The sequence below is a fragment of the Callorhinus ursinus genome, unplaced genomic scaffold, assembly GCF_003265705.2.
Source record: "Callorhinus ursinus isolate GAN/ISIS: 27379988/994484 unplaced genomic scaffold, GSC_fseal_2.0 scaffold38, whole genome shotgun sequence".
In the NCBI taxonomy this organism is placed as follows: Eukaryota; Metazoa; Chordata; class Mammalia; order Carnivora; family Otariidae; genus Callorhinus; species Callorhinus ursinus.
In genome coordinates, this window is record NW_027397100.1 from 6,597,628 (window position 1) to 6,619,794 (window position 22,167).

Consider the following 22,167-nt stretch of genomic DNA (forward strand, 5'->3'; position numbering starts at 1 on the left):
AGCTTTCTGAACCTCACTTTCTTTATTTGTTAAAAGGGTTACTATTACCTATCTCAAAGCATGACTGCGAAGATCACATAAATAATGAGGGCATTTAGAGATCATAACCCTCCAGGCTTAATCTTTCTGATGCCTTCTTATGTTTATTCTACACTATTTTTAGTTTGCCTAAAAAAATGTATCCCCCTTTTTTTCTGAGATTTGTATTTGGTCCTTGGAGAAGCTGAATGTACTGGTTAACATAGCAAATGGGCTGGGTGGTGATTAAGCTTTCAGCCTTATTATAGAAATCAGTGAATTATTGACTTATTTGTGAAATCGGTGACATTGTCCCAAAGGGAGAAGCCTTTCTCATGTGCTCAAATATAAATTTGGCATTGAAACAAGATGGGAAGCTTTTAAAGCAAAATGAGTCTTATAAAATGTGGTCCATCATGTTTCTTCCCAGAACCATGTAGAAGACCACATTGTATGATAGAAAAATGGGGTGGGGGGGAAGACTGAAGCTATTGTTGGCCTTTCTCAGAATTATAAAGATGTAATGTGAGTTACTCTAATCATTCAGAATTTCAAAGGTCCACTCTTTTGCAAAGAAAATCTCTTGGGCTAATTTGAGGTGGATGAAGAGGGCTGTTCTTGCTAGCCTGGAGTCCCAAAGCCTGATTTATTCTCGTAGCATTTCTGTGAGATGTTTTTTCCACTTTTCCAAATTTTGTAGAAATGCCAAGTCTCTTTCTTCAAAATTCAATACAATTTGGCTCAGAGCTACAAGGCAGGGGGAATAGGATACAGTTATTTAATCCCATACAGCTTCTCACACCTCTGACTAACCTTTCATTTAGAAGATTTAAAAATAATTTTCCATATAGAAATGTTTTATCTTTTGATTTTTTTTTTGGATATTCTTTAAAATCTCCTCTACAGCACTGAAATGTAATACAGTATTCACAGGTGAAAACTACTTACTCTTTGAAAACAGCATTTCTTCTTGCTCAGCCAAAAATACATGAATGTTTTCACTGACTCCCCACTAAAGAGAAAAAACGATTTCATGAAGTAAGCCTCACCTTTAAGGAATAACATCAAAAAAAAAAAAAAAAGTCAGTCTTTAGCTTTGAGAAGTCACCAATGGCAAGTTTGTATTTGCGCCCAGCCCCAGCTCTGAATCATAAAACCTGGCTAAACACATCTGCCATCTGATACTCGTGGTAAACCTAGCAGCTTGGTGCTGCAGAAGGATTTTGGATTTTGATTCCTTCGAGATATCTGTGTGTCTTGGAAATGCCAGGCAAATTCCTAGTCTCCATATCTCGAGAATGGGACACCTCTCCCTCTTTTCCCTTGGATTCTATGATGACAAAGTAGCAGGTCTGGCAAACAGCATGCTCTCCACCGATGGTGAGGGCCCTTCCCTCCCTGCTCTCCTTGATTTCCTATGCCTTGCTCCAGCTACTAATTTTGGCTTAGCATTTGTGGTAGAAAGAATAAGGCGTCTCAATGATGTCTTCATCCTGGAAGGCTGTGAATATATCACCTGACGTGGCAAGGGAGACTTGGTAAATGTGACGAAGCTCAGGATGTTTAGATGGAAGATTCCCCTGGATTATTGGGGTTGGGCCCAATGTAATCACATGAGGGTCCTTGTAAATGGAAGAAGGAGGTTGCACAGAGAGATTTGAAGCTGCTATGTTGTTGGCACTGAAGATGAAGGAAGGGGTCACAAACCAAGGAATGCAGGGGACTTCTAGAAGCTGGAAAAAGCAAGGAAATGGATCCTCTGCTTGAGCCTCCGGAAAGAATGCAGCACTGTCAACATACTGACTTTGGCCCTAGGAGACCCATTTCAGACTTGTGACTTCCAGAACTGTAAGCTAATACATTTACGTTGCCTGAAGCCACCAGTTTGCATTCATCTCCTACAGATTGAATAGGAAACACTATAGGGTCTCTGTAGAGCCATGCTCTGGCTGCTGGGTGGGAAGTGCTTAGAGTAGCTGGAGAAAGTGGTTCTAACCATTGGCTGCCTCTCTCCTTAAAAAGCTCAGAAGAGGTGGGCGGAGCAAGATGGCGGAGGAGTAGGAGACCTGGATTTCGTCTGGTCTCAGGAATTCAGCTGAATAGGGATCAAACCATTCTGAACACCTACGAACTCAACAGGAGATCGAAGATAAGAAGAGTAACAACACTCTGAACAGAAAAGCGACCACTTTCTGGAAGGTAGGGCGGGCAGAGAAGTGAATCCGAGGTGATATTCGGGAGGATAGACGGCGGGGGAGGGGGCCTCCGTCGGCCACTTCTGGCAAGTGATAGAGCTGCGGAGCACAAAATCGGAACTTTTAGAAGTCGGCTCCGTGGAAGGACATCGCTCCAGTGGCTAAGCGGGGGGGGTGGAACCCTCGCGGGACAGTGTGGTCTCAGGACCCTCGGGGTCACAGAAAGACCGGGGGTGCCTGAGTGTGGCAGAGCTCCCAGGGATTGGAGCGGGGAAGCTGGCTGCAGAGACGGAGCCGAGGCGCGGGCTCTCAGCTCGGGGTTGCCATAAACTGTGATCCGCGGCCCAGTCGGGCCACTGCTCCTCCAGCAGGGACCCAACAAGCGGCAGAGCTGGGGAGACTCCCCTTCCTCCCCCAGAAGGAGCAGCGTGGGAGCGCACCACAGGGATCTGCTGGGTTTGGAGACTCCACACGGGGTCGGGTGGCAGAGATAGAAATGCTCGGTCACAGGCTGGGTGAGCACGGAGTGCGGCCGGAGACCGGGGACACGGGAGTGACTGGCTGCTTTACTCTGGGGGCACACTGAGGAGCGGGGCCCCGAGTTCTTGCCTTCTCTGGGCGGAGATTGGGAGGCCACCATTTTCACCCTGGTCCTCCAAAGCCTACGGAAAGCTTGCAGGGAACAAAAGCTCAGCAGCTTGCTTAGCCTGGACCGACAAGGGTGGGGCAATTCCGCCTCCGGCAGACATTTGGGAACCACGGCAACAGGCCCCTCCCCCAGAAGATCAGCACGAACAGCCAGCAAGCCAAGACCAAGTTTACTGATCAAGGAGAACGGGAGAACTCCAGCGCTAGGGGAATACTGCACATAGAATTCAAGGCTTTTTTACCATGATTCATTAGTTTTTCAAAGTTAATTTTTTAACTGTTTTTTTTAATTTCTCTTTTTCCCTTTTTCAACCAACATCTTATCAATCCCTTTATTTAAAAAAAATTTTTTATTTTTCATTTTTAGAGTCATATTTTATCCCTTCATAGTAGTTACCCTTATTTTTGGCATATATATATAAGTTGTTCGCTCTTTAAAATTTTGAGATACAGTTTCTTCTAACAGATCAAAATATACCCTAAATCACTAGTGTATGGCTTTGTTCTAGTCTCCTGCCTGATCACATTATATCCCTTTTTTTTTTTTTTAAATCTTCTTCTTTCTTTTTTCAAAAAACTTCTTATCATATCAATTCCTTTTATAAAATGTTTTATAATTTTCATCTTTACAGTCATCTTCCATCCCTTTATTGTGTAAGCCCTTATTTTGTACATATATAAGTCTTTCTTCCTTTAAAATTTTAGGAGGCACTTTATCCTAACAGACCAAAATGCACCCAAAATCTAGTGTGTGGCACTGATCTATGCACTAGCCTGATCATCTTTGATCATATTTGGTTTTTTTTGTATTGTTCTGTTTTTGTTTTTAATCTTTTTCTTTTTTTTTTCTTTCTTTCTTTTCCTTCTTTTTTCTTTCTTTCCCTTTCTTTTCCCCTGGTTTCAGGTCTTTTCTGATTTGCATAGAGTATATTTGTTGGGGACATTGTTAACCTGTTAGCATTTTGTTCTCTCATTCATCTATTCTCCTCTGGACAAAATGACAAGACGAAAAAAATCACCTCAGCAAAAAGAACAAGAGAGAGTACCGTCAGCCAGGGACCTACTCAATACGGACATTAGTACAATGTCGGACCTAGAGTTCAGAATCATGACTTTAAAGATACTGGATGGGCTTGAAAAAAGCGTGGAAGTTATTAGAGAAACCCTTTCTGGAGAAATAACACAACTAAAATCTAACCAAGTCGAAATCAAAAAGGCTATTGATGAGGTGCAATCAAATATGGGGGCACTAACTGCTAGGATAAATGAGGCAGAAGAGAGAATCAGCGATATAGAAGACCAAATGATGAAAAATAAAGAGGCTGAGAAAAAGAGAGAGCAACAATTACAGGATCATGAGGGCAGAGTTCGAGAGATAAGCGATAGGATAAGATGAAACAACATTAGAATAATTGGGATCCCAGAAGAAGAAGAAAGAGAGAGAGGGGCAGAAGGTCTATTGGAGCAAATAATAGCAGAGAACTTCCCTAATGTGAGGAAGGAAACAGGCATCAAAATCCAGGAGGCACAGAGAACCCCTCTCAAAATCAATAAAAATAGGTCAACACCCCGACATCTAATAGTAAAACTTACGAGTCTCAGAGACAAAGAGAAAATCCTGAAAGCAGCTCGGGAGAAAAGATATGTAACCTACAATGGTAAAAATATTAGATTGGCAACAGACCTTTCCACAGAGACCTGGCAGGCCAGAAAGGACTGGCAAGATATCTTCAGAGCACTAAACGAGAAAAATATGCAGCCAAGAATACTATATCCAGCTAGGCTGTCATTGAAAATAGAAGGAGAGATAAAAAGCTTCCAGAACAAACAAAAACTAAAGGAATTTGCAAACACGAAACCAGCCCTCCAAGAAATATTGAAAGCGGTCCTCTAAGCAAAGAGAGAGCCTAAAAGCAAAATAGATCAGAAAGGAACACAGACAACATACAGTAATAGTCACCTTACAGGCAATACAATGGCACTAAATTCATACCTTTCAATAGTTACCCTGAATGTAAATGGGCCAAATGCCCCAATCAAAAGACACAGGCTATCAGGTTGGATTAAAAAACAAGACCCATCCATATGCTGTCTGCAAGAGACTCATTTTAGACCCAAAGACACCCCCAGATTGAAAGGGAGGGGGTGGAAAACCATTTACCATGCTAATGGACACCAAAAGAAAGCTGGGGTGGCAATCCTTATATCAGACAAATTAGATTTTAAACCAAAGACTGTAATAAGAGATGAGGAAGGACACTATATCCTACTTAAAGGGTCTATCCAACAAGAAGATCTAACAATTGTAAATATCTATGCCCCGAACATGGGAGCAGCCAATTATATAAGGCAATTAATAACAAAAGCCAAGAAACATATTGACAGCAATATAATAATAGTGGGGGACTTTAACACCCCCCTAACTGAAATGGACAGATCATCTAAGCAAAGATCAACCAGGAAATAAAGACTTTAAAGGACACAGTGGACCAAATGGACTTCACAGACACATTCAGAACATTCCATCCCAAAGCAACAGGGTACACATTCTTCTCTAGTGCCCTGGAACATTCTGCAGGCTGGATCACATCCTAGGTCACAAATCAGGTCTCAACTGGTATCAAAAGATTGGGATTATTCCCTGCATATTTTCAGACCACAATGCTTTGAAACTAGAACTCAATCACAAGAGGAAAGTTGCAAAGAACTCAAATACATGGAAGGTAAACAGCATCCTACTAAAGAATGAATGGGTCAACTAGTAAATTAAAGAAGAATTAAAAAAACTCATGGAAAGCAATGAAAATGAAAACACAACTGTTCAAAATCTTTGGGATACAGCAAAGGCAGTCCTGAGAGGAAAGTATATAGCAATACAAGCCTTTCTCAAGAAACAAGAAAGGTCTCAATTACACAACCTAACCCTACACCTAAAGGAGCTGGAGAAAGAACAGCAAATCAAGCCTAAACCCAGCAGGAGAAGAGAAATAATAAAGATCAGAGCAGAAATCAATGAACTAGAAACCAAAAGAATAGTAGAACAGATCAACGAAACTATGAGCTGGTTCTTTGAAATAATTAACAAGATTGATAAACCGCTGGCCAGACTGATCAAAAAGAAAAGAGAAATGACCCAAATCAACAAAATCATGAATGAAAAGGAGAGATCACAACCAACACCAAAGAAATACAATTACAAGATCATATGATGAGCAACTCTATGCCAGCAAATTAGATAACCTGGAAGAAATGGGTGCTTTCCTAGAGATGTATCAATGACCAAAATTGAACGAGGAAGAAATAGAAAACCTGAACAGACCTATAAACACTAAGGAAATTGAAGCAGTCATCAAAAATCTCCCAACAAACAAACGCCCAGGGCCAGATGGCTTCCCAGGGGAATTCTATCAGACATTTAAAGAAGAATTAATACTATTCTCCTGAAACTGTTCCAAAAAATAGAAATGGAAGGAGAACTTCCAAAGTCATTTTATGAGGCCACCATTAGCTTGATCCCAAAACCAGACAAAGACCCCATCAAAAGGAGAACTACAGACCAATATCCTTGATGAACATGGATGCAAAAATTCTCACCAAAATACTAGCCAATAGGGTCCAACAGTATATTAAAAGGATTATTCACCATGACCAAGTGGGATTTATCCCTGGGCTGCAAGGCTGGTTCAACATCTGCAAATCAATCAACGTGATACCATACATTAACAAAAGAAAGTACAAGAGTCATATGATCCTCTCAATAGATGCAGAAAAAGCATTTGACAAAGTACAGCATCCTTTCTTGATCAAAACTCTTCAGAGTATAGGGATAGAGGGTACACACCTCAATATCATAAAAGCCATCTATGAAAAACCTACAGCCAATATCATTCTCAATGGGGAAAAGCTGAGAGCTTTCCCCCTAAGGTCAGGAACACGGCAGGGATGTCCACTCTCACCACTGCTATTCAACAAAATATTAGAAGTCCTAGCCACAGCAATCAGACAACAAAAAGAAATCAAAGGCATCCAAATCGACAAAGAGGAAGACAAACTCTCACTCTTTGCAGATGATAGGATACTGTATGTGGAAAACCCAAAAGACTACCCCCCAAAACTGCTAGAACTCATACAGGAGTTCAGTCAAGTAGCAGGATAGAAAATCAATGCACAGAAATCAGTGGCATTCCTATACACCCACAACAAGACAGAAGAGAGAGAAATTAAGGAGTCAATCCCATTTACATTTGCACCCAAAACCATAAGATACCTAGGAATAAATTTAACCAAAGAGGCAAAGGATGTGTACTCAGAAAACTATAAAATAGTCATGAAAGAAATTGAAGAAGACACAAAGAAATGGAAAAACGTTCCATGCTCATGGATTGGAAGAACCAACATTGTGAAGATGTCAATGCTACCTAGAGCAATCTACACATTCAATGCAATCCCCATCAAAATACCATCCACTTTTTTCAAAGAAATGGAACAAATAATCCTAAAATTTGTATGGAACCAGAAGAGACCCCGAATAGCCAGAGGAATATTAAAAAAGAAAAGCAAAGCTGGCGGCATCACAATTCCGGACTTCCAGCTCTATTACAAAGCTGTCATCATCAAGACAGTATGGTACTGGCACAAAAACAGACACATAGATCAATGGGACAGAATCAAGAGCCCAGAAATGGACCCTCAACTCTATGGTCAACTCATCTTTGACAAAGCAGGAAAGAATGTCCAATGGCAAAAAGACAGTCTCTTCAACAAATGGTGTTGGGAAAATTGGACAGCCACATGCAGAAGAATGAAACTGGACCATTTCCTTATACCACACACAAAAATAGACTCCAAATGGTTGAAAGAGCTAAACGTGAGACAGGAGTCCATCAAAATCCCAAAGGAGAACACAGGTAGCAACCTCTTCAACCTCAGCCGCAGCAACTTCTTCCTAGAAACATCGCCAAAGGCAAGGGAAGCAAGGGCAAAAATGAACTATTGGGATTTCATCAAGATTAAAAGCTTTTGCACAGCAAAAGAAATAGTCCACAAAACAAAAAGACAACTGACAGAATGCGAGAAAATATTTGCAAATGACATATCAGATAAAGGGCTAGTATCCAAAATCTATAAAGAACTTAACAAACTCAACACCCAAAGAACAAATAATCCAATCAAGAAATGGGCAGAAGACATGAACAGACATTTTTCCAAAGAAGACATCCAAATGGCCAACAGACACATGAAAATGTGCTCAACATCGCTCGGCATCAGGGAAATCCAAACCAAAACCTCAAAGAGATACCCCCTCACACCAGTCAGAATGGCTAAAATTAACAAGTCAGGAAACTACAGATGTTGGCGGGCATGTGGAGACAGGGGAACCCTCCTACTTTGTTGGTGGGAATGCAAGCTGGTGCAGCCACTCTGGAAAACAGTACGGAGGTTCCTCAAGAAGTTGAAAATAGAGCTACCATACGATCCAGCAATTGCAGTACTGGGTATTTACCCCAAAGTTACAAATGTAGGGATCCGAAGGGGTACGTGCACCCCAATGTTTATAGCAGCAATGTCCACAATAGCCAAACTGTGGAAAGAGCCAAGATGTCCATCGACAGATGAATGGATAAAGAAGAAGTGGTATATATACACAATGGAATATTATGCAGCCATCAAAAGGAATGAGATTTTGCCATTTGCAATGACGTGGATGGAACTGGAGGGTGTTATGCTGAGTGAAATAAGTCAATCAGAGAAAGACATGTATCACATGACCTCACTGATATGAGGAATTCTTAATCTCAGGAAACAAACTGAGTGTTACTGGAGTGGTTGGGGGTGGGAGGGATGGGGTGGCTGGGTGATAGACATTGGGGAGGGTATGTGCTATGGTGAGCGCTGTGAATTGTGCAAGACTGTTGAATCACAGATCTGTACTTCTGAAACAAATAATGCAAGATATGTTAAGAAAAAAGAAAAAGAAGATAGCAGGAGGGGAAGAATGAAGGGGAGTAAGTCGGAGGGGGAGAGGAACCATGAGAGACGATGGACTCTGTAAAACAAAATGAGGGTTCTAGAGGGGAGGGGGTTGGGGGGATGGGTTAGCCTGGTGATGGTTAATAAGGAGGGCACGTTCTGTGTGGATCACTGGGTGTTATCACAAACAAAGAATCATGGAACACTACATGAAGAACTAATGATGTAATGTATGGTGATTAACATAACAATAAAAAATTAAAAAAAAAAAAGCTCAGAAGAGGTTGAAGGACAGTGATTGCAATGGATTATTTTTCTTTGGTAGGCAAGAAGGCCGAGGCTTCTAAAGTAGAACAGACAAGTTGATGTAGACCAAACATATAAGGACCTTTAATTTTTTTTCTTCACTCATTTCATAGAAGGGACCTTTGTGTTTTCAAGGAATCAAGTAAATATAACTTCTTTCTGGGTATATGATCTTACCGATGGCCACAGTGCCCATCTGCCAGAGTCCTGAGCCAACTTTCTGCCCCAAGTTTTTGGAGAAGTTTGAGCTCACGGTTTTGTGTCCTCTTTTGTAACAAATCCTGAGTTAACCTGAAGCAAAGCCACAAAAAATGACCCTGAAATTTTATAAGTCTCAGGGGAGGTGTTCAATCCAAAATAAATTCAAGGGAACCTCTCTGGATTTGACCCTTAAACCCTGAACCATGGCTATTTCAAGTGGTGGTTTCAAGATTCTGAGGTCTAGGAAAACTTGCCTGCATTCCCAGAGAGAGAGAGAGAGAGAGAGAGCAATCTGGGACTGGAGGAAAGAAAGAAAAAAAACAAAACGTTGCTATTTTGTTGGAGGTGTTTCCCCAGAATCAGCCAGAGTGAACATCTGTGATATGCTTGTTTGGACACTTTATCACTTGGTCTTGAAACATTTTTATGAAAAGCTACAGAAAGTGTTAGAATATCCAATTAGTGATGATATGATGGGGCTGGGAAAGTGTCATTCGCCTGGGTGGTCCCCAGACTTTTCTTGCCTTTTAGCCAATGACATTTATTTTAATAATAGCTCGGAGACCAAGAGGCCTCTGCTCTTCCCTCTTCATGAACGATCATGAGGAACTTCCCTATTTCTTACTCACGTCTCTGGAATCTGTGTGTGGTGGTTGCAAAGAAGTGTTTCCTATCAAGGGTGGATTTGAAAATCTGAGAGTTGCCGGCAGATCTCTGAAGCAACCTCATGCAGGAAAACAATCAGACTTTTTATGTCTGGTTTTTGGGGCCACAAAAATGAAGTAGATGAAGAAGGGGGCTTGATGGCTCCATGGAAAGCAGATTTCTCTAACATTTGGAATTTGGAAGAGAATTCTGATTTGTTCGTAATCCAGCTGGAGTTAAGGATTGTGGGCCTGTCTCAGTGTCCTGATCCATGCACGAAACCTGCCATGGGTGTGCAGTTAGAAAGTAGTTTCACAAGTCACCTATCAGCTAAGCCACCATATGCGATTAAATTAGTTTCAAATTTCTGGAGACTGGAGGTGTCCAAACATGGGTCCAATGACCACTTGCCAAGTTCTAGAGGGCATTCAAAACACTGCCCAGGTGGTTGGACGTAATCATTTATTCAACCTGTCAGCTAATGTTCATTATATCTACTACATTCACTGCTCTGTGCTGTGGCCATTGCATTAGCTTTAAAGGTCTACCTTAAACATTTATAATTTTATTATTCTAATAGTTTTGGTGTATATGGCAAAAAGGAATGATCAAAGAGTCTCATCCTTCATGATGCTGAAAATACACAAAGCAAAGGCTCATAAAGTGAATTTTTTTAAGTCCCAAAGCAACAGTAATAATGATAATAATAATAATAATAATAATAATAATAATAACCATCTGAGCCAGGCAGAGCCTATAATTTCATCTTTCAACAAAACCTTATAGAAAATATGATTACCCTTCTTCCTCAGACATGAAAACTGAGGCTCAGCGATCTTAGATAAGCTGCCGAGGTCACAGAGCTAGTAGCACCTGGAGGAAGTATTCTATGCAGTTCTGTCCCACACATACAATAGGTAGGTAACGAGTCAGCATGTTGTCTTTTGGCTACAGATTTACAGAAAAATGGAAATGAAAATATAACAGTTACTTACCATATATTTATTTGAAAGCAGATGGGGTTCCTTTCTAAACAAGTTGATGGTAAGTTATTCACTTTGTAAATGGAGATTTGCAAACTCTGACAAGTTACTTGGCACCAGGTACCTGTAAGACATTACTTACAGCAAATTAGTTCAAACACACACAAAAAATGGTTCTTAACCTGACTTAAAGAAAGAAAAGATTTACTTATTTTAGAAAGAGAGAGAGCGAGAGTGTGAGCGGGGGTGGGGGCAAAGGGTGGGAGAGAATCCTAAGCAGACTTCATGCTGAGCACAGAGCCCAACATAGGGCTCAATTTCACAACCCTGAGATCACAACCAGAGCCGAAACCAAAAATCAGACATTTAACTGACCGTGCCACCCAGGCGCCCCTTAACACTGACTTTTTATTGGTGATTTAAGAAGCTTTTTCAAATAGCTGGAGTTAGGATTATTTCTGACATTCCAGTACCTTAGGGACTCTTGGAAGATGTGGCAGCGAAGGAAAACCTACCCCCCAGTACCTCCACCTGCCATTGCCCCAGGCACTTCTGTGCACATCCGCTTACTTAATTTCCTCTATGACCTCAGAGGGTCAATGCTACTAACCCCATTTTTACAGAAAAGAACGTTGAAATTCAAGATTTTGTTCCAGATCATGCTGATTATTAGACCATGGAAGCTGGCTATTCAGTTCCAGGCTTGCAGTTTACACATAGCTATGCATTTATATAACAGGGTAACTCACAGTGCTTTTCTGGGCTACACGCTCGTTTTAACCATCCCTTTGTAATGGCGTTTGTATGTGGAGAGATACTCTGAATTCCAAATGAGTTGTTGAAAGATGGAGGCTTCTTGTGTACTGGCTAGAACCAACCTTATTATTATTATTATTTATTTTTTGGAACAATTTGAGCTAGATGCCATCCCCAGGGTGAGGGAGATCAGGTCTCAGTGACGCTACACTGAACCATTTGTCAATGGACCAGTGGTAACCAATGATGGTATATGGATTTACATACCAGGACATGGGAGCCAGCCAATCTAATCTCAGTTCCATCCCTCCAGACTCTGTCCCAAGGTTGAGTAGGAAGGGGATCTGTCTGTAGGCAATGAGGCAATGAAAGCCTAGATTAGCTTTGGTTCCACATCACGTTCCTCTCGCAGTGGCGGTGGGGGTGGCATTGAGGACCACCTGCTGGGCCCCAGTGGCTGGGAAAGGAACTGATGGGAAGATGTGATTCTTTTTGCTCTGATTGCCTTCACCAAGCATCCCTGGCTGGTATACCAGAAGCTTTTCACATTCCCACTCTCTTCTAATAATTGAGTTCTAGTGGAGAAATAGGACTTGGGTCCTCAATGGAGCGCCTGCTCCCTTAGAAAGCCTGAGAAGCTACAGTTGCTCCATGAAGCTACACATGGAAAAGAGATTAGGCCAGGCACTGCTTTAGGACAAGGCCACAGCAGGCCCTGGCCTTGACTACAAATGAATCTGCACTTGTCCTTCTGCCTCTGGCTTCCACAGCCTGTCCTCTCTCCCCATCCTCTCCATACAGAAGCAATGATTTAAAACTGCAAAATCAATGGACTTTGAAATCCCCTGGAGAGCGGAAGCAAATCAGGGCTCACAATCTAAGGAGAAAGGGACAGTTGAGAAAAGCAGATTTTTGAAGCTCAAAGCAAGCTAATTCAGTCACAGTTTATTAGGACGCCAATTTGAAACCACAAGCGGGGACTAACCCTGTCCTATTTTAAATAGACTTTCCATTTCCTTTGTCTTGGTCAAAATGTGACTTCGTTAAAATGGAATTGTTTGTGAAATTTCTCCTATCTTAGCTTTTAAAAAAGTTAAGTATCGTGTGCAGTTTTCTTTAGTGAAACTTTAACTCCTTTAATTTTATTTTGGTTCTTTTGCTTTACATCCATTTATTGTTGCATTATTATTACATTTTTTCATTGTCCTCACATTTATTTACTGCTATTGCATTTATGATTACCATTATTAATAATAGCATCCGTGGTGGTAGTAATAATAGTGGTAGTAGTGGTGCGACTTTTGTGTGTTCTAGCTTTGGACCCAATTCTCTACCTGGTTTCTTACTGTAGTGAGCTGGGCTAGAATATATTAGGGAGCTGTGAGCGCGCCTTAGTACAGATGCATAGCGGAGTTATAGAATCTGTTGATTTGAAATCCTCCAACCCAACCTCCTTATCCTTAGATCCTGCCCTAATCCCACTGTAAATAGATCAAAAACTAATATGTGCAGATGGCAAATAAATAATATAAAATATGGAGTAAAGTGTAAAAGTTTCCATCCTTCCTTCAATGTCTATTCCCCTAGTAACTATTATGATCAGTTTCTTACATATTCAGCGCTTATTCATTCCAGCATACACAGACAGATGTTTCTTATGATCAAGTGGATAATTAATACATACGCACACTATCAACCCATAGGCTTGTTTTTAGAATAGCCTCCTAGTATTTAATATAAAGATGCACCCGAATTATTTAACTAGTATTCTACTGGTGGAAACTCAGATTTTTTCCCTTTAATTAGAAATCATGGGATCACAAATGTACATCTTTCTTGCTTGTGCAAGTATATCTATAGGGTAATTTCAGCTTTTTTTTTTTTTCCTTTAATTTAAGGGCTATGGATGGCACTTGCTTCCCAGGTGACGGACATTCTAGACCTCTCTTAATGCTGTGGCCAAAGTAGAGAAGCCAGGAAAGATATACGTGCCTAGAAGAGAAAAAAGCCAGGAGAGCAAATGATTCCACAAGAGGAACCAAGAACTGTGGACAGAAAAAAACAAGAGAAAAAAGCCCGGGGAAAGTTTGCTCCAGTACAGCTCTATTCACAATCCCATTAAATCGGGCACCAGAAACCCCACCCTTCACACCTCGTCCGGGCTCTGGCTCTTGCCGCAGACCCTCTCTATCTTCCCAGGGCGGATAGAGGAGGCCGGGTAGGGGAAGACTCGAGCTCCCCCTAGAGGCTGGAGAGCATAGGCTGGGCTCACGAATCCACATCCCGTCCAATTGAAGGACAATTGTAAAAGAAAAATACACCAGTTAAAACAGCTGGTCACATGCATGCTTCTTCCCCTGGTGTCTTGATTCATGTGCACACAGTTTTGCATAATTGCAGTGATGGCCTCGATTCAATTTCGTATTCTGCTTTTTTTCCCACTTAATATTATATAGTAAATGTTTTTCCATGTGGCTACATAATCTTTCTAATTACCATTTTAATGACTTCATAATACTCCTTCCAGTTCACATATTGTAATTTATTTAACCACTCCCTATTGTTGGACATTTTTTATTGTTTCCAGACTTTTACTAATATAGAAAACGGTGCATACAATATCTGTTGTTTTCTTCTTTTTGAATGAGTTTTTTTAGATGATGGGGCGAGTCAAAAGAGTGGGGTTGATTTCCCAGCTCTCGATAAATACCACTGACAGGGTATTAAGATATTCATTCAGGCACTTTTTGTTTGTTTGTTTTAACTTCTGCGAAGGTAATCATGGAACCTGCCACAGCTTTTCACTTTCTACTAATTCTCTCTTTTTCACACAGCCAGCTCATTTAGCCTTTGGTTGATCATTTATTCACGTGATGTCTTTTGAGAACTTAATATTTACCAGGAATTTGCTCTAGAGTTGTTTCTTTGATAACATTGCAATTCTTTATAGGAAACAGAAACAAAAGACGAGATGCATCATCTTAGTGAATTCATTTTGTAAAACTTAAAAAAGAAATCATACTTCGTGAAACCCCAGTTATCAGGTTTAAGGAAAATATGGGTTGGAGAAAATCTGCTAGCACATCCTAGCTCCATGAAATGGATAAGTGTTTCATAAAAAGAGAGTTGAGACTAACAGAGTACAGAGCTAGCCAAAGCCAAGCACTGTTGGATGAGTAGGAGTTCACCAGTAGCAAAAGATGACAAGCGGGTTCTAGAATCAGACCATTGGTGTTGAAATCCTAGCTCTTCCCTTTACAAGCTGTGAGGACTTAATTTATCTCCTCTCTCTCTCTCTCTCTCTCTCAGTGTGTGTGTCTGTCTTTTCCTTAGTATTTATTTATTTTTTAGGTTCCTATTCAACTCTTAAAACTCAGACAAAATACCACCTATGTCTTCTACTTTTTCCAGTTTCTTTCCCCCAAAAGTTCTTCTTTATACTCGGCACTCCCAACCCACCAGTGACAGGCCTCTCTGCCTCTCTTAGGGCACCCATCACCCGATGTTGTCTGTGTTAGAATGTGACATCTTTGGGGCCACAGGCCATATTCCCCGCCTCTTGGGGTCTCCAGCCTCTAGCACGGTACCTGACACATGTTAGGTATTTGGCAAATGTTTGTTACATTTAATGACTTGAATTGAATGTTTAAGTAATTATGGCACATCAACAGGAGGAAATATACAGCAATTAAAAAGATAATTAGGAAGACGGCGTAGCTTGGTGGAAATATGTTTATGATATGTTTAATGGGAACACGCAAAGTGATGTCTGCATTATGATTCTCACTCTCTGAATATTCTCAGGCTAGGTGCTAAAGAGACAAAGAAGAATAAGGGAAGAGGTTTATCTCTAAGAAGTTCATGGTTCATGTTTACTGAGGGAGGAAGGTGCGTGTAAGATTTCCCACAGTGGGAGAGCAATGCTAGTAGTGTCTGAAATGCTGAGTGGGGGGCTGGATTTGTCTGGGGCAGTTGGGTGAGATAGGCATAACTTTTTATGCGGGCTTGGAGGTTAACTGGGAGTCAAAGGGCAAGATATTGGAGAAGGAATATTCTTAAATGGGAAAGGCATTGCATTTTAGAGAAATCATTAGCCATTTCTGTAGGTAGGTGAGAGGAGATCAAAGTATAATGTTGTTATACTGTAGATGCCTTGAATAAGATGTTTGATCCTTAACATGTAGACAGTGGGGAGCCACTGAAGATTCTTGAGCAGGGGAGGGCATGATTCCATTTGTTTTTATGACCGTAACCCTGGCAAAGCAAAAAAGTTGGACTAAAGGGGCAAATACCCTGGGCAAGGACACCAGGGAAGTGGTTATAGCTACCTGCGTCAGGTGAGAGATGATGGGCTTGATGGTGGACCTGGAACAGGAGCAAATTTGACATACCTTCAAAGGGAGAGTGGACAAGACTTGCTGAGGAATGGAAGTCAGTGAAGGGAGGATTCTAGGGTAACTCGCAGTGACCTATAATTTGTAAGAAACATAAAAAAGAGTGGGCCTAGGTAGAAGGGTGGGTGGGAATGGGGGAGTGGGGAGATGTTGGGCTTCATTTTAGACCTGTTGACTTCTTGGTGCTGGTGGGCTTCACATCAGCAGAAGGCTGGTATGCAGTCAGACAAATGCTTCTAGATTCTTAGGAGATAAGTTCTGGCAAAAAGATGTCCATAAACTGGGTCTAACAAATAATCCCACAACTTCTATCTCCATGAAAAACAGGAGGCAGGCCACAAAAAGACATAATTCTGGCAGCCTGACTTCAAATCTAGGTTCTTCTTCATCAGTTGTAAGCAAATTACTTTACCTTGTTAAACCTCAAATTCCTCATCTGCAAATTAGAGTGATAACTCTTGCCTCATGGGGTAATGCGAGAATGAGAAGAGATAAAACAAACAAAACAAAACAAAACAAAACATCTGCAGGAGAGACCCAACAAGTGTCCATTTCACCTCCACCCACACTCTACCTCTTTTTTTCCACAGATTATATCAGAACAAGAGTAAAGGATCTGAAACAGAAACCAACACAATTGTCCTTAAAACAAGCATCAAAGAGATCTTTGTCCACTGATGGCTGATTTCTCTAGGGCTCATCCAGGTCTTGTTGGAGCCAAGTGTTGGTGAGATTCAGGGACCACATCTCCTCTTGAGTTGCAGCCAGTTTGTTTTCCAAATAAGGATTTCTCCAGGGTGAAATATGGACCTTCTCCATATGAGCATCACCGAGATCCAATCTGTATCAACATCTCAATATGATGGCTTCATTTATCTTACTTCCTCTCAAGAGAGTAAGACCTTCAATTTCTCTGGCTGATTTGAAGTGAGGCATATATATATATGGATCTCTCTCTATATATATCTCCAGTATTGCTGTAATACTGATGAAACGGTAATAATTATTCCCATTTTTGAGGACTTGCTTTAGGTGAGTGCTTTAGGTACATCACTTCTTTTAATCCTTGCAATGCACCAACGTGATTTTATATTCTGCCCATATTACAAATGACCAGACTGGTACAGAGAGGTGAAGGGACTTGTCCAAAACTGCACAGGAGGTAATAAGGATTTGAAAGCAAACCTAGGATTTGAAAGCAAACCATTTAAATCCAGAGCCCTTATTTATAACCATGACCTCTCAACCAAGAGAGCATTTTCTCTGCCACTCGCCACTCAGGGCAGGAGGAGGAGAGATGGAAAGAACTTGAGAGGGAGGGAGATACACGAAGCAAGGAAGTGTTGTGTGTATATGTTTTAATTTCTGTTACACATGAACCATAAGTCACTCTTATTTCTCAATCAAGGGAGGCACAAGGACAAGCAAACAGAATGGCATTTATCTATGATTAAAAAATTATGACCATTTATATGCAAATGAGGGCTGGTCCAAAGCTTCTAGAAGACTGAAGAGGATTACACAGAGTCATAAATTTAGGGTGTTTCTTCTTTTCTATATACTCCCAGGCCAAGTGTAGAGTTTTGGTGGCATCGCCAAGGTGACTGGGAGCGAGGTTGACCACCCTGGGTTGTTTCCTGTGATGCAGTCACAAGGACACACTCTTTCCTCTGCCTAGTATGCTCATTAGCTGGAAAACTCTCAGCCCCCCAGATCAAATATTGTCTGCTCTGAGAAGCTTTCCATACTAATGAATTAATTTCAGCAGTTAAGTCTTTGTAATGATGTAGCTCCTGTTAGTTCACTCATTCATTTATTCATTCACTTATTCATTCAACACATGCTCACTGAGCCCTTCTTGGGTGCCAGGCACTTTCCTAGACACAGAAGATAAAGTTTGTACCTGTTTCCAGAGCAAATGAGCAAAATCAGGTCATTATTCTCCTGTGGAGTTAACATTGACTGGAAGAGACCAGCAAATAAACAATAAATAAGGGGAAAAATACCCATAATGGTATAATTTCTGGTAATGATATGCACAGAGCGGAGGATAAAGCAGGTTGGTGGGTGGAGAGGGGAGGGAAAACCTTCCGAGGGTTTTATGAACAATGACCTAAATGACCTGAGTAGAGTTAAGATCCAGGTCTTAAAAAACCCAGGGTCAGAAACTGGCAGTTCAATAGTAGCTTCTCTTAATGTGTGTGCCATGTGGGGGGAGAAACTACAGTCCGAAATAACAGAAATGATGGTGGTGGTGGTGCTGGTGGTGGTGGTATTGACTATTACTTCTGAGCATCTATTTGGTCTCACTACCATTGTATATATTTGCATTTATTATTTCTCACAATAGCCCTGTGAGGTAGGTATTACTGTATCTGATTTGCATATAAAACAAAAACCCTTAGAAAAATAGAATGACTTGCTCAAGGTCACACAACCAGTAAAGGGCACCAGCTGAAACTCAAACTTTCACCTGTCTCCAAAACCTATAACCTTCAGTGGCCCCTTGTCTTTGCATTCCCAGCACCTAACATTGGGGCGGGGGGAGCACTACAGACACTTAATACTATGATGAATGGATAAAGGAGTGAATTCATTACCCTCAGTGTCCTATAAATGACTTCTAAGGTGACTGTAGAAATTTCTTGCAAGTCTGAGACTGAAGTGTATTTAGGCATTTGGCAAGTATTGCATTTCTGAGAGGGTGGTGGGATAAAGCATGAGGCCCCCAAAGGTGAAGAACCTCACTGTGGAAGGTCACATATGGATATGAAATAAAGCATGGTGGTTCTTTCTTTCCCTCTTCCTTTGCACACACATCTCTTCAGCAAGGAGAATTTTCCTGCTACAAATCACTACACACATGCTCACACCTCTATACACACACACATACATCCCAACACATATACACACAGGCCAGAGCCATAGATGCATTCCCGTGAACAAACAGGGACAAACATTTGTAGTGCGTAACAAGCAGATAGACACAGTTACACAAAGATGCACACTGACAAAGAGGATACACGCATGCTCACTCACTCACCTGACTTCAGGCATAGAGAAGCACCCCCAAGGAGCACTCATGTGCATCCGAGCAGAGACTGGGGTCCACTGGCACGAAGGCAGCCTGCATCCCAACCAGCTTGGAGACAGGTTCTTGTGTTCAGTTCACAACAGCTAGGGGAAATTTGCTGCTTCTTTCTCTCTCTCTCTCTCTGCTGCAGCAACAGCCAAGTTCCCTGATACTACCCTCCCAGGGTCGTCCTCCTCCAAATGCTTCTCCTTCCTCAACTTCTTCTAGAGGGGTGACTGTCTGAGCTTCTTCCAATCTCTCTGACGGGGTCTGGAGGAGGACTGTCAATGGCATAGCTCCTTGGTACTCCTGCTCCTGTCCTAGGGCCTTGGCGATGGATGGTTTCCATGCCCAGGGCACTCTCCCCAGGCTCCCATGACGCACTCCCCTCATCTCCTTCTAGTTTTTGTTTAGCTGTCCCCTTCTCAATAAGGTCTGACCCAATCCACCAATCCTGCAACATCATGATGATATCAGCTATTACTCTTGAGCATCTATCAAGGTTTAGGTACAATTCTAGATGATTTGTAGTCATTTATTCTCCACAGTGGCCCTGTGAGGTAGATATCATTGTATCTGATTTACAGATGAAGCCAAAGGCTTAGAAAAGTAGAAAGACTTGCTCAAGGTCACTCCTGTCATCCTTTTTCTTACCCTGCTCTGCTTTTTCTTCTTTTCCTAGGACTCACCATTTTCTAACAAATTAGATGATCTATTTATTATTTCTTATTGAATGTTGTCTGCCTTCTCTGCCCCCATGCCATATACACGCTAGAATATAAGTTCCACACAGATGGGAATCTTTCCGTTTTGTTCCCAAGCACTAAGCAATTTCTGGTACATAGTAGGCACTTTATAAATGGATGTTGAATAAATAACTGAATTATTAATAACCAACCACCTAATTTTTGCCAGACACTACATTTTATTCAGAGAAACAAAGATCACTACCGTGGCCCCATTTTGCAGATTAAAAACAAAACAAAACAAAACAAACAAAATCACCTGAGGCTCAGAGAAGAGAAGTATTGCTTAAGGTCTCAGAGCTGGTCTGAAATTATATCCTGCTTACTCCAGGGTACCATACGACTTCCTTTCTTTCTACCCAAGTAGTCTGGGACAAGGGGGCTGTAGCCCAATGGGATCAGTACAGTGATGCTGAGAGCCTTTAGGAGACCCTAGAGGGAGGTGTCCTCCCTTGGAGTGCCTGTGTCCTCGGGATGATGAGTTGACTGGAAGATGAGGAATGTTCCCTCTCCCCTTTCTTGTCACCCGTGGCCAATTTCTGGGTTTGACTCTTAACATGGACCATGTCCTATTGCCAGGGAAAGAACCCCTGACAACCCACAGGCCTTCTCTGGAGCTGTTTCTTGGACATTTCCTTGTGATTTCTGGAAGCCCTGGACCTCTATGCTCTCAGTCGACTGATCACATGCCAAGGCCTGATAGAGGGACTTCTAGACCAGAAAATTCTGAAAGTCCCCGAGACCCCGTGCAGAATTTCCTTCTTTTACTGAAGCTTCTCTTTTCGGGCAATCCCATCACCCTTTGGGGCCACAGCTGGAGGCTCCCGGCTGCAGCTGTCTCTAACACAGCATCGTTAGTTATGCAAGCACCAGTGCCCAGAGCCTCTCAGGCAGGCTGCAGCCCTGCAGGGAGGCTGGTGTGGAAGGGGCAGAGGTGGGGGAAGAGAGGAGACAGGAGGAGGAAAGCTGGGATGGTGACCTCTCGGTCTCCCCCATGCAGGTACCTGTGCCCCTTCCCTTTCTTATCCTCTTGCCTTCCAAGTCAGAAATCCAAAAGTTACCATAACTCCCTCTTACCTCCAGCCCCATGCCCAAGCCACCATGCATCCCCATCTTTTCTGTCTTTCTTGCATCCCTGGAGCCCACCCCCTTCTGCCCACACCCTGAACTGCCCCCCTTAGGCCCAGCCCACACCATCTTTTACCTGGGCCCAGCAACACTGGCCTAAATGTTCTCCCTGGCCTCCAGACATGGGACCCTCCAGTCAGAGATGGAGGGTCTTGACCGTGTTCTTCTGCTAAAACTGTCAATGGCTCCTTACTGTCCTGATAACAGCATCCACACTCTTCCTTGGGTTATACGGCCCTGCATGATCTGGCTCATGCTGACTTCTCTAACCTCTTCTCTCTGGGGCCCCAGGGCCACTGGTCTGTAAGCCTGAAATTCCAATAATGCCTGTTATGTGCCCAGCCTGTCTGTCATTTCTTGATGCCTCTGCTCCCTCTGAAATACTTATTCCCTCTTTTTGCTTGGTCAGTACTTACTCGTTGAATACTGACATCATGGGTCACCTTCATAGAACCATCCAGACATCTGCTCCCCTCAGTAGCTGAGAGGGTTACCCTATGTCCCCATCCCATTCTAATCCCACGTACCTTATTCGTAGCTCCAGTTTAGTCCTCATGGAGCCACATGGTGCTGGCCGTGTTGGGTCTCATCTCAGCCAGGAACAGTCAAATGGAAGAGAGGCAGAGGGCAAGGTACTGGGAGAGGGGCATGGAGTCTCCATACAAGCACCTGTAAGCACCACCCTCTCTGTAAGCACCACCCGCCCAGCACTTCCATGTGCTCACCAACCTGGAAGCTCTCCAAACCTCACTGTTCAGGGTGTCTAGGGAGGTTCCATTACATAGACGTAATGGATTGAATCATTGGCCATTGGGGATAAACCCAATCTTCAGCCCCTCTTCCCTTCCCAAAGGTCAGAGGGTGGTCAGAGGGTGAATGTCCCAACCTTCTCATCATGCCTTAGTCTTTCTAGTGACAGGCATCATCCTGAAGCTTAAGAGCCTTCCAACCAGCTGTCATCTCCTTAGAACGCCCAAAAGATACTTTTATCGCCCTGGAGATTCCAAGGGTCTTAGAAGCTCTTGTGTCAGGAACCAGGAATGAAAACCAAATATTAGAGCAAAAGGTGTCCATTTCCTCCCTATTATTCAATAAAGGACAAGG

General features: G+C 42.3%; 1 long non-coding RNA gene across 1 annotated transcript; it reads right to left on the reverse strand.

Annotated features, from left to right (window-relative positions):
* Positions 1-979: 979 nt before the first annotated feature.
* Positions 980-21,631, reverse strand: LOC141370549 (uncharacterized). The gene is made up of 4 exons (XR_012374664.1): positions 21,591-21,631; positions 16,114-16,191; positions 10,979-11,090; positions 980-1,030 (listed from the first exon to the last, which is right to left on the reverse strand). It is a non-coding gene; the product is annotated as an uncharacterized lncRNA (long non-coding RNA).
* Between the last annotated feature and the right edge of the window lie 536 nt (positions 21,632-22,167).